General features: G+C 38.3%; 2 pseudogenes; both read right to left on the bottom strand.

Moving 5' to 3' along the window:
* Positions 1 to 1,578: 1,578 nt before the first annotated feature.
* Positions 1,579 to 5,404, bottom strand: LOC106145064 (cGMP-inhibited 3',5'-cyclic phosphodiesterase 3B pseudogene; annotated as a pseudogene).
* A 433-nt stretch (positions 5,405 to 5,837) lies between these two features.
* Positions 5,838 to 7,196, bottom strand: LOC144367376 (nuclear factor 1 B-type pseudogene; annotated as a pseudogene).
* Between the last annotated feature and the right edge of the window lie 4,132 nt (positions 7,197 to 11,328).

Here is an 11,328-nt window from a genome sequence, read left to right as displayed (position 1 = left end):
CCCTTGTAATCTCTTAACACACAACATAACTTCCTCTTATTATGTTTTATTTACTATTTTTCTTCACTACTGGAATGTAGGCACCATGAAAGGTGAAACTTTTGTCCAGTTTGTTCACTAAGATGATAAAGACTATAACTATGCCTAACACAAAGTACATGCTCCAAAAAAATTATTGGACAGTAAATACATCAATAGAAAAAAAGTAAATATGAAAATTTCAAATAGTTTCAGCAATAAATTCCATAAAATATTTAAGAAATAAATAATATACATCTCACTCCAATAAGAATGGCAGCCATTATGAAGTCAAACAATAACAAGTGCTGGCGAGGATGTGGGGGAAAAGGTACACTTGTACATTGCTAGTGGGACTGAAAATTGGTGCAACCAACTTGGAAAGCAGTATGGAGATTCCTTGTAAAGCTGGGAATGGAACCACCATTTGACCCAACTATTCCCCTTCTCTGACTATACCCAAAAGACCTAAAAGGAGCATACTACAGGGACACAGCTACATCAATGTTCATAGCAGCACAATTCACAATAGCTAGACTGTGGAACCAACCTAGATTCCCTTCAATAGATGAATAGATAAAAAATGTGGCATTTATACACAATGGAATATTACTCAGCACTAAAAAATAACAAAATCATGGCATTTGCAGGGAAATGGATAGCATTAGAGCAGATTATGCTAAGTGAAGTTAGCCAATCCCTAAAAAACAAATGCCAAATGTCTTCTTTGATATAAGGGGGGTGACATAAAACAGAATAGAGAAGAAGAGCAGGAGAAGAAGATTACCACTAAACAGGGAATAGAGGTGGGAGGGAATAGGAGGGAGAAGGGGAATTGCATGGAAGATGGAAGGAGACCCTCATCGTTATACAAAATTACATATATGATGGTGTGAGGGGAAGAAAACAAAGAGAGAGAAATGTGTCACAGTAGATTGAGTAGAGAAAGGTGATGGGAGGGGAGGGGAGAGGGGATAGGAAGGAAAGCAGAATACAACAGACACTAGTATTGCTGTATGTATATATGTGGCTGTATAACCAATGTGATCCTACAATCTGTACATGTGGAAAAATGAGAATTCCTACCCCATTTGAATCAAATGTATGATATGTCAAGATCATTGTATTGTCTTGAGAAACTAATACAAATAAATAATATAATATAATCTTTTTTCCCACTTTTTAAAACTTTACTTCCAGCCTTAATTTTTCAAAGCACAGTTACAATGCAATTATAGTCAATCCAACATATATATATACAGCCTACCATAAAAATGTTACCACCTAGACAGCTGTCAATCAAATTAAGTGTCATGTGTTAATGAGATTTTTATTTTGATGAAAATATATTTTCCCCAAACCATCATTGTTAATACTTTAGTTCTTAAATGCATGGAAATAGTAAATGCAATACTGTAATTTTAAAGAAAGCATAATGTTTCCAAATGAGTGATATCCAATACTATTATTTAAAATCAGACTAAATGACATCTAAACATATTTCTAAAACTATATCAAGAAAATATCAGGACAAAAAGCACTTAGTAAATACCTAGATTTTTGAGTCAAAAGAGTAATTTTATATTTTACTTTTTTAAATGATAATAATAGACACAGCAATGTATTAAATACCACATTTATATAACACCATCATATAACTGTCTGTCACTTGCTATCTGCAGGCCATTTTCCCTCCCACCAGGCCAAATTTGGAAATGACCCACCATCTGTGGCAGCTCAAATTTCAGGCCATTTTTTGTATGCTGCTTTTTTAAATGACATTTTACTATGAACTATTGTTAATGCAAAGGCATCTGTATTTTGACACACTGATTTGAAGTAAAATTCTCACCTACTTAAAGAAAATGTCTTTAAAAAAATAAAAATAAAAAGGAAACATTTCATTAACCCCCAAAACACACAGAAACAATATCACCTACCTGGAATTGTGCAGGCATCATTTATAACTCTTTATTGAGTTTTAAAAAACATAGATATGGTACGCGGTTTCTACATTCTTTTAGGGATTTATTTTAAACCAGTATAGCCAGTCCACTTTCTTTTTTTTTTCTACATAGAAAACATAGTAACAAACATAATACTGCTATAATATGATTTTTTTCCTTTAAATGTTCACACCCTCTATTTATTTATTTATTAGTTGTAGATGGACACAATCCCTTTATTTATGTATTTATTTATTTATTTATATGATTTTTATGATTAAGATTTTTAAAGAATTACTTTTAAAAGTACTATCAGGAGCAACAAATTTCAATAGAAAATGCAAAGAAAGAGAAACACATCATTCAAAGACTAACTCAAGAATACATTAATGAATTATTTTATTGTCTGCTATCCATTTTAAATGTTGTGATTAACTTTTTTCTTATGAGGTAGAATGATAAATAAATAAGTAAATAAATAAATAAATAAATAAATAAATAAATAAAGTCACATGGTTAAGTGCCACCGTTAAGAGAGTTCTGACTAATGCAGGCACAACTATATGAACTTTAGAAATAAAAGAATCAGCTGGGAACGATGGTGCACGCCTGCAATCCTAGCAGCTTCAGAGACTGAGGAAAGAGGATTGCAAGTTCAAAGCCAGCCTCCATAACTCTGTGAGGCCCTAAAAAACTTATCCCTTAGGAACTTAGGGAGACCCTGTCTCAAAATAAAATTTTAAGAAGGGTTGTTGGGGCTGGTGTTCGGGCTCAGCAGTATCGAGGCCCTGGGTTCAATCCTCAGCACTACATAACAATAAACAAAATAAAGGTATTGTGAACAACTGAAAAATAAATATTAAAAAAAGAGCTGGGGATGTGAGTGGTTAACAGCTCCAGGATTCAATCTCTGATACCTCAATAAATAAATAAGTGAAAAAAAAGAATCACATAACTATTCATGATCCCGAGAGTGATTAATAATTTTCAAATCCTTTTGCTCTAATTCTGCTCACTAAACCTTTCAACATTTCTAACCCTAATGCTGAGATATGGACAAAGTGAAATTATCTTATAAAAATTGCTCCAAAAACTATGTTTACCTTTTTCTAAGTTCTATTCCACTATTAGAATTGACAAAATTAACCAATGTTAAGTTTATTCTCTCTGAGTTTTCTTACCTATAGGGTTATTAGCTGAACTAAGAAAATCCTTAAATGTTTCTAGTTTTTTGGTTTTAGATAATGGTGAAGATACCAATAATAAACAAATAAAACAAATAAAAGCACTCTGAAAAAAGCATGATATATACCTATTTAGAATAGCAATATTATTTCCTAAAAGAAATCCTATTTTGAAGTACTGATAAAGAGAAATTAATTCCATATCTAATATTGAAAAAATCAGTGCCTCTTGGTTTATCCCAATCTCCAGTGGGTTAAATGGGTGAGGGACAAACAGGGTTCATGAAAATTATTTTTAAGTAACACTGTGTAATTCATAAAATGAATATTGGAATGATCATGTATGGTTTGGGGTTCAGTAAGAACAATTTCTGGATTCTAAAGAGTACAGCAGATTAATGCTAGTTTGTTATACAAGCCTAAAACTAAATGTATTTATTGTTCAGACTTCTTAACAACTATAGCAATAATAATTGTTACCATACAAGCTCTAACTCCTAATTAAAGCAATATTATTTTTTAAACGACCTAAATATTCATCTAGAATTTATTTGAGTTTATAAAACCTCAACCATGCAGGTCAATAAAAGGTAAAAGAGGTTGATACTTCAAAAGGAAATTGTATAATATAACTTTAAAAGAAGGCGTTTTAGCCAGGTGCAATGACAGGCACCTATAATCCCAGTGGGTCGGGAGGCTGAGACAGATGGATCAGGAGTTCAAAGCTACTCAGCAATAGAGAGTCACTAAGCACCTCAATGAGACCTTGTCTCTAAATAAAGCACAAAATAAGGCTGGGGATATGGCTCAGTGGTTGAGTGCCCCTGAGTTCAATCCCCCCCCCCAAAAAAAGAAGGAATTTTAACATGAAAATATCATTAAATGTTATCAATAGGGATAAAATTATATTTTAACCTTGTGAAGTTTTCGATCTCCTTTCTCAGTTGGATTCTCTATTTCAGAGGAAGGGCCAAATCCAGGAAATGGTGTGAGAGGATTAATCTTCAGCCTACAAGACCCAGAGAATGCACTCATCAAGCCACTCATACTTCGTAGGGAAGAAATGACTTGCGGAGGAAGGCTTGGGTCACTCAGAAGATTTGATACCATATTGCAAGCCTCATTTAGCACTGAAAGATCAACTCCATTTCCACCTCCAAAATTCTGGTAATGAGGCTTACACCACTGCTTCAAGTCCCAATCCCAAAGAATCATCTGTTCTCTGGAAATACAAGGCAACGAAGGTCTCCTGAGCATTTTGCCACTGCCATACTGACCTGCTGCGGTTTCTCCTAGCGATGTGCACCTGGATCTCCTCCAGGGTCTGATCTTGGGCACTTTTTCTTCCACGGTACTAGCCAACCAGGAATGATGAGCGGCTTCCCCGAGGTGAAAGAAGTGATCCAACCCCAGGGCTAGCAGGCATCAGACTGACGACTAGGCAGGAGAGCAGCGGCCTGAGGGCAGTGGGCAGCGCCCAGAACAGCACCAGGATGCTGTGCCTGAGCCGCACAGGGTGCGCCAGCGTCAGCAGCCCCCGCGCAGCTCAGCGCCAACAACCTGCCCGCCAGGGGTGTATGCGGGGCTGCAGCCGCGTCCCCCCCACCACCCGTCACCCACCACCCACCACCCACCACCCACCCCGCGAAGCCAAACCACCACTGCTACACCAAGAAGTCCCCCAGGTAGCAGCAGGCATGCAGTGCCGGTTGCCACCAGGAGCCGCCGCTCTGGCCAGGGGCAGGCCCCCGCTAGGTCCCCATCAGAAAGCAGGTAAGGAAGAAGAACGCACAGGCGACGCTGAAGAGAGGGCTGAGGCTATGCAAGCGTCCGCAGACCAGCTCCGGGCCCCGCGCCAAGCATCAGGGCAAAGACAAAGGCGGCCAGGGCGGCCAGGGCGCTCAGCGAGAGGCGCGCTGGGGAGAAGGAGGAACCGCGCCGCGACTACGGAAGGTAGGCCAGCGGTGGTTCCACGTTGCAGAAGCGGCAGAGGTGAAAGAAGAAGCCTCGCGGGGTGTCCTGCCGCAGCGGGCTCACGCAGCTCTTCTCCCAGTCCTTCCTCAGACTCTCGAGGGTCGAGCCTGCTCCATCTGGAGACTGTGGGTACCTCATGGCTTTGGCGTCCCCTCGTCCCTCCTTATGGCCGGGACTGCAGGAAGCCGCTGGGCTCAGCGCACTCTGCTCAGACTGCAGCGACCGCTCGCGCTCCAGGACCCCTGTTTCCTGCGTTCGGGGCGCCCACCGGCTGGAGGTGCGTCAGGGCTGCGCCCGCCGCTGCCTGCCACTAGGAGTCCCAGTCGCGCGCGGGCTGTTGTAGCTCAGCCTTGACACTCTGGCTGACAGAGGCGCAGTAAGATTTTCTCCCCGAACCGCTACAGCCGCCGCCTCCTTTTCACTCGGGCACCTTGCCTCCCAGCTCCTGCTGGCTGCAATAGTTACCTCACAGCCCCAGCCTGGTCCATTGGGCGCGGAGCCCACTTTCCGGTTTTGACTATAATGTTCCTTAAGGAAAGCTGCAACTCTCTGAATTTACTTTCAAGTAAACTAACACTATAAAGGGTTCCAAAGTCACTCTGGGAAAATATTATACACTTACATACAAAATATTATTCCATTACATCTATAGCAAATATTGCACAATCAAAAGTAGGTATTGATAGAAATATTAAAATCAAATAAATCTAGTTCCACGTAAGATTATGCTTCGATAGTGGCTATCTTATACATTTTACAATAGTAAAAATGTTAATTCTATTTTTGGTTCCAATAGCACTAGATTCCTGAACCAAGTTCACTAACCTTGTTAGTTATGAGGCTAACAAAAAGATTACTAAATAGAAGTTTCACTATTCGTAAATAAAATTATATTCCAAATTGGGAAAAGATGACTAGACACAAGAAACATAGCCTAGCACAGAAAGTAAAGTGTGATAAACTAGATGATGTAGATTACTCTGTGTGTACTCATGAGAAAAAAAAATGCATGTCTTTGTGGTATTTCTTTAAATACCCAAGCCTATCCAGCTATGAAAGCTCCATGTCTATTTACATGACTGACACATGGCAGTGGACATGTGAATGGAAGAGGGCACAACACTGTACCCAGTGAGGGCAGAGGACATTAGAGGCCTCAAGGACCATCTAACTCAAGCCAGATATTCCCTAAGCCAGGTTTGTGGACTGCCATGCTACAAGAAAGAATGATCTGCTCCTACCTTGCTCCTGACATAGTATGCCAAAACAAATCAAGCTTCTTAACTGATACTGTGTTATGATGTGGCTGGACACAAAGTGCTGGGTTTGTGCAATGTGGGGATTTCATGAGCCGCTTTCCATTAGTACTTTCCAAAGGGATGACTTTGAACAGGATCACCATGACTGGAGCCAGATGCCAAACTTTGTCTGCTGTCCCAGACTGTGGATTCTTCTAATCTTACCCTCTGTTGGGGATTGGATAAAACACAGCATGGTGCTTCTTGCCAATCAAGGTGAGCACAGAGTTCTCCTGGTATTCCTGGCAGATATCTTTTAGTAGTTTGGCTGGGAGCCTGGATGCCCACTTCTGCTGATTTTAGGCCTTTCACTGAGAAGCTCATCTTTGTCTGCTCTTTCTTCATTCTTTGACATTCGCTTCTCAGGCTTTTTAAAGTACTTGGGTTTTCCAGCCTGCAGGTTGAACCAAGAATAGGCGACTGCATGGATATGTGAAGAAGTGCCTCGATGAATGAGTGAAATTCATCCTGAGACAGATTGGAGAATTCATCATCACTTCGTCTTCAAACACACTTCCCAGAGATGACCAAGAAAATCTTGAGAAGGAAGAAAATCTTGAGAAGGAAGAATTCCATCTATTCATTTTACAGTCATCTGAGCCCCTGGATGCAATGGATCAGGAACAGACTTTGCGCTGGATCACCGCGACTTCACAGCAAACCCAGTCCTCCTTAAATAGGGAAAGATTCAAGTTCGCATGGCGTGCTACATTCCAATCTACACTTTTAACTCTTTTGCAGTAAAAGCGTGCTGGCCTTGCTCGCCTCGCTGTCACCTCCAGTGTCAGCTGCTTTTTGCCTGGGTTTGGGGATTTGTTTTCTGTTTTGCAGTTGTTGGGGCGGGGGGGGGGGGGTTGGGGTGAGCGAAGACTCGGTGTGGGTTGGATTGGGGTGGTGGTTGATGGTGAAATGCTTTTTTTAGAAAGGCAGGGAAGGGGGCGCAGGAGGGCGGGCGGCAGGGAAAGAGAGAATGTGTCACCAAGCTGGGAAAATTCAAGGTTACAGCCCCCAGAACGCTGCCGCAGGATTGAGGAGTGGCGGTCGCAGGATAAACTGCAGGGAGCTGACCTTGTGTGCGCAAAGAGGACCGTGACTTGGGGAGGGGAGCCTGAGCGAGTACGCGGGGTGGCGGGGCGAGCCAAGAGAGAGGACCCGGTGGGGGCGGGGTAGGTGGGGGAGAAAGGAGAGCTTGGGTTGAGGCACGGGGCTCGAGCGCGCAGATCTCCCGGGCAGAAGAGTTAAGTGCTGCACAGTTTCCAGGGCGGGCAGGAAGGCATTGAGTGGCAGGCTGTCCGCCCTGCCCCAAGCCAGACACCTCCGAGCAAAGAGGCGGCAGTTGCTGCTACTGTTGCTGGCACCATCCTCTCCCACAGCCCGGGGGATCAAAAGGATCTCCAGAAAAATCCCAAATGATAAATGCCGCTCCCCCACTTGGCTCCAAACTCCTATCTTTTCTGTTCTGGGATCCTTCCCCACCCACCACCTCCTCTTGCTTTCTGTTGTTGCAAAGCTTGAAAAATTCAAAAGTTGAAAAATTTTGAATCCCGCTACAGCTAAAGAAATATTATAATCCTAATGCACTTTTTCGGGATGAGAGTAATAAAATACCCAAACTGAAATTTTCATAGGGTTTGACAGCAAACTTTAGCAGGCAGAAAAATCAATGAACTTAAAGACAAGTCACTTGATATTATATTCTTAGAAGCAAAGAGAAAAAGGAATTTAAAAAACTGAACAGAGAGCATAAAGGACTTATGAAACACCATCAAGCAGGTCACCAGATGCATTACAAGCATTCAAGAAGAAGGAGGGACAGAGAAAGGAAGAAATATTGGCTAAAACCTTCACAAATTTAAAGGCATGGCCCTGTAAATCCAAGGGCTCAGTAAAGTGTGTGTTAAACCCTAAGAAGCAGAATACAACATAAACTAGTATGACAGTATGTAAAAAAGTGGACGTGTAACCGATGTGATTCTGCAATCTGTACACGGGGTAAAAATGGGAGTTCATAATCTGCTTGAATCAAATGTATGAAATATTATATGTCAAGAGCTTTGTAATGTTTTGAACAACTAATAATAAAAAAAATAAAAATAAAACTGAGGGAAAAAAGAAACTCATATACCAAGACACATTATTATCAAAGCGTCAAAAGACAAAGAGGGAATCCAAATGTAGCAAGAGAAAAGCAACTCATTACGTACAAAGGACTCTAATAAGTTTATCAGTGGATTTCTCCAATAGTAAGAAGAAATCTTGCAAGCCAGAGACAATAGAATAATATATTTGATGTACTGGAAGAAAAACTGTCAACTGAGAATTCTGTACCTGGCAAAACTGTCTTTCAAAAATGAGGAAGAAATTAAAACATTGTTAGATATACAAAAGAGGAGCGAGTTCATTACATTTTATCTTTCCTATAAGAAATTATAAAGGAAGCCTGTTAGGTAAAAATATGAAAGGGTGCAAGGCAGTAACTTAAAATAAAAATGTGAAGTTGTTCAGTAAAAATAATAATTATATGGACAAATATAAAAATCAGCCTTTTGTTATTTTAGTTTGAAACTCCATTTTAAAAAATCTTCTATAGGATTTGAAACAAAGTGCATAAATATAGTTATAAATCTATGTTAATAAATACACAATATACAAAGATGCAATTTGTGACACTCATAACTTAAAGTTTGGGAACAAAGCTAGAAAATGGAAGTTTTATGTGTAATTAAGTTAGTACCAGTTTAAAATAAATTTCTTTAATTTTAGGATGTTATATTTAATCTCCATGGTAACAGCAAAGAAAATATCTATAAAATATATATGTGCACATATATATATTTATTTATATATTTATACACACACACACACACACACACACACACACACACACCACAAAAGGAGAATGAAACCCAAACATGCCTCTGCAAAAACACTAAACATAAAAGATGATGGAACTGGAAGAAAAGAGTGATTAAAAAACTATAACAGATGCAGAAAACATTTTTTAAAAAAGGAAATAGTAAGTCCTTCCCTATCAATATGTCAAATATAAATGAATTAAATTCTCCAAATAAAGACAGAGACTGAAAGAATGGGGAAAAAACTTGTTCCAACTATACGCTGTCTACAACAGACATATTTTATATTTAAGAATAGGTTTCTTCACACAGAAAAAGATATTCCACACAAATAACAACAAAAAATGGAGTAGGGGTAGCTATACTAGTATCAAACAAAATAGACTGTAATCAAAAAACTATTAATAAGATACAAAAGACATCATATAGTGATTAAATTGTGAATTTGCCAAAATATATAGCAATTATAAACATATATGCATCAAACATTAGTGCTCCAATATATATGAACATTAACTAAACTAAAAGGAGAAACTGACTGTTCTGAAATAACACTCAAACAAACAAACAGAATATACATTTTTCTCAATTGCATAAGGAACATTCTTTAGGACAAACCCTATGTGAGGGTGCAAAACATGCCCTAAAACTTTTTAAAAAACTAAAAATATGGAAAGTATCCTTTCTGATCAAAGTGGAATGCAACTAGGAGTTGACATTAGAAATACTGGAAATCCTCAAAAATGTAGAAATTAAATAGTATATGATAAAAAAACCTTTAAGTCATAGACAAAAAAATCAGAGAAATTAGAAAATATATTGGGACAATGAAAACACAACATAGAAAAACTTACAGGATGACAGGATGAGGTGAAAACAGTTTTGAGAGAAACTTATAGCTATCAACAGTAAATTTTTAAAAGGAGGGAAAATAGAAAATCAGTAACATGGCTTTACAACTTAAGGAATTGTAAAAAGAAAAACATAAGCCCAAAGGCAGCAAAAGGAAAAAAATAAATACGAAAGTGGGAATAAATAAAATATAGAACAAAAAAGAAAGAAAGAAATCAATAACCAAGAGTTAATTCTTGAAAAAGATAAATTAAAAAATATTAACAAATATTTAGGTAAATTTACTGAGAGAAATATGGAAGACACAAATAATCAAACCTGTAAATATAAGGAAGAAGCTATTACTGATTTCAGAAAAATAAGAAGGATCACAGGAGAGTATTATAAACAATCATACACCAAAAATTGAATAAACTAGGTGAAATGAATAAATACATAGAAATGTAAAAACTAACAAAACTGAAACAAGAGGAAGCAGATTTGAGTAGACCTAAAACAGTAAGGACATGAATAAGTAACTAAAAATCTCTCAAAAAAAAAAAAAAAAAAAACAACTTCTGGACTAGATCACTTCACTGGTAAATTACTACCAAGTATTTAAATAATTATCACCAATCCTTCACAAATACTTTCAAAATTTTTAACAAGGAACATTTACTAACTCATTTGTGAAGCCTGCATTACCATTACCATGACACCAAAGCCAAATACAAAAAAAAAAAAAAGAAAGAAAGAAAGAAAGAAAACTGCAAACCAATATCCCAATGGACACTGATGCAAAAACAGTAGGAACCTGATTTTAAAAGCATATTAAAATTACCATATGCCATAGGTGATATATTCCTGGAATACAAGGGTAGTTCAACATATGAAAATCAACCAATGAAAAACAGCATGTTAACAGAATAAAGAAAAAAAATCACATGGTCATTTAAATTAATACAATAAAAAAAGAATTAAGTTGAATCATTTGCTGGTAAATGGATGGAACAGAAGAACATCATGCTAAGTGAAATAAGCCAGTCTCAGAAAGCCAAGGGTAAAATGCATTTCCTCCTACATGCAGAAGCTAAAGAGATATAAGGAACTAAAAAAGGGGAGAGAGGAGATCTTATGAAAACAAAAGGGAGAACGCTAGATTAAAGGTAGGGAAATCAGGAGGAGGAAGGACGGATAGAAAAAGGGAGGAACTGTAGAATAA

Source organism: Ictidomys tridecemlineatus, chromosome 10 (assembly GCF_052094955.1).
Source record: "Ictidomys tridecemlineatus isolate mIctTri1 chromosome 10, mIctTri1.hap1, whole genome shotgun sequence".
NCBI lineage: Eukaryota > Metazoa > Chordata > Mammalia > Rodentia > Sciuridae > Ictidomys > Ictidomys tridecemlineatus.
Note: the sequence above shows the minus strand (reverse complement) of the source record. Positions and strands in the feature narration are given on the sequence as shown.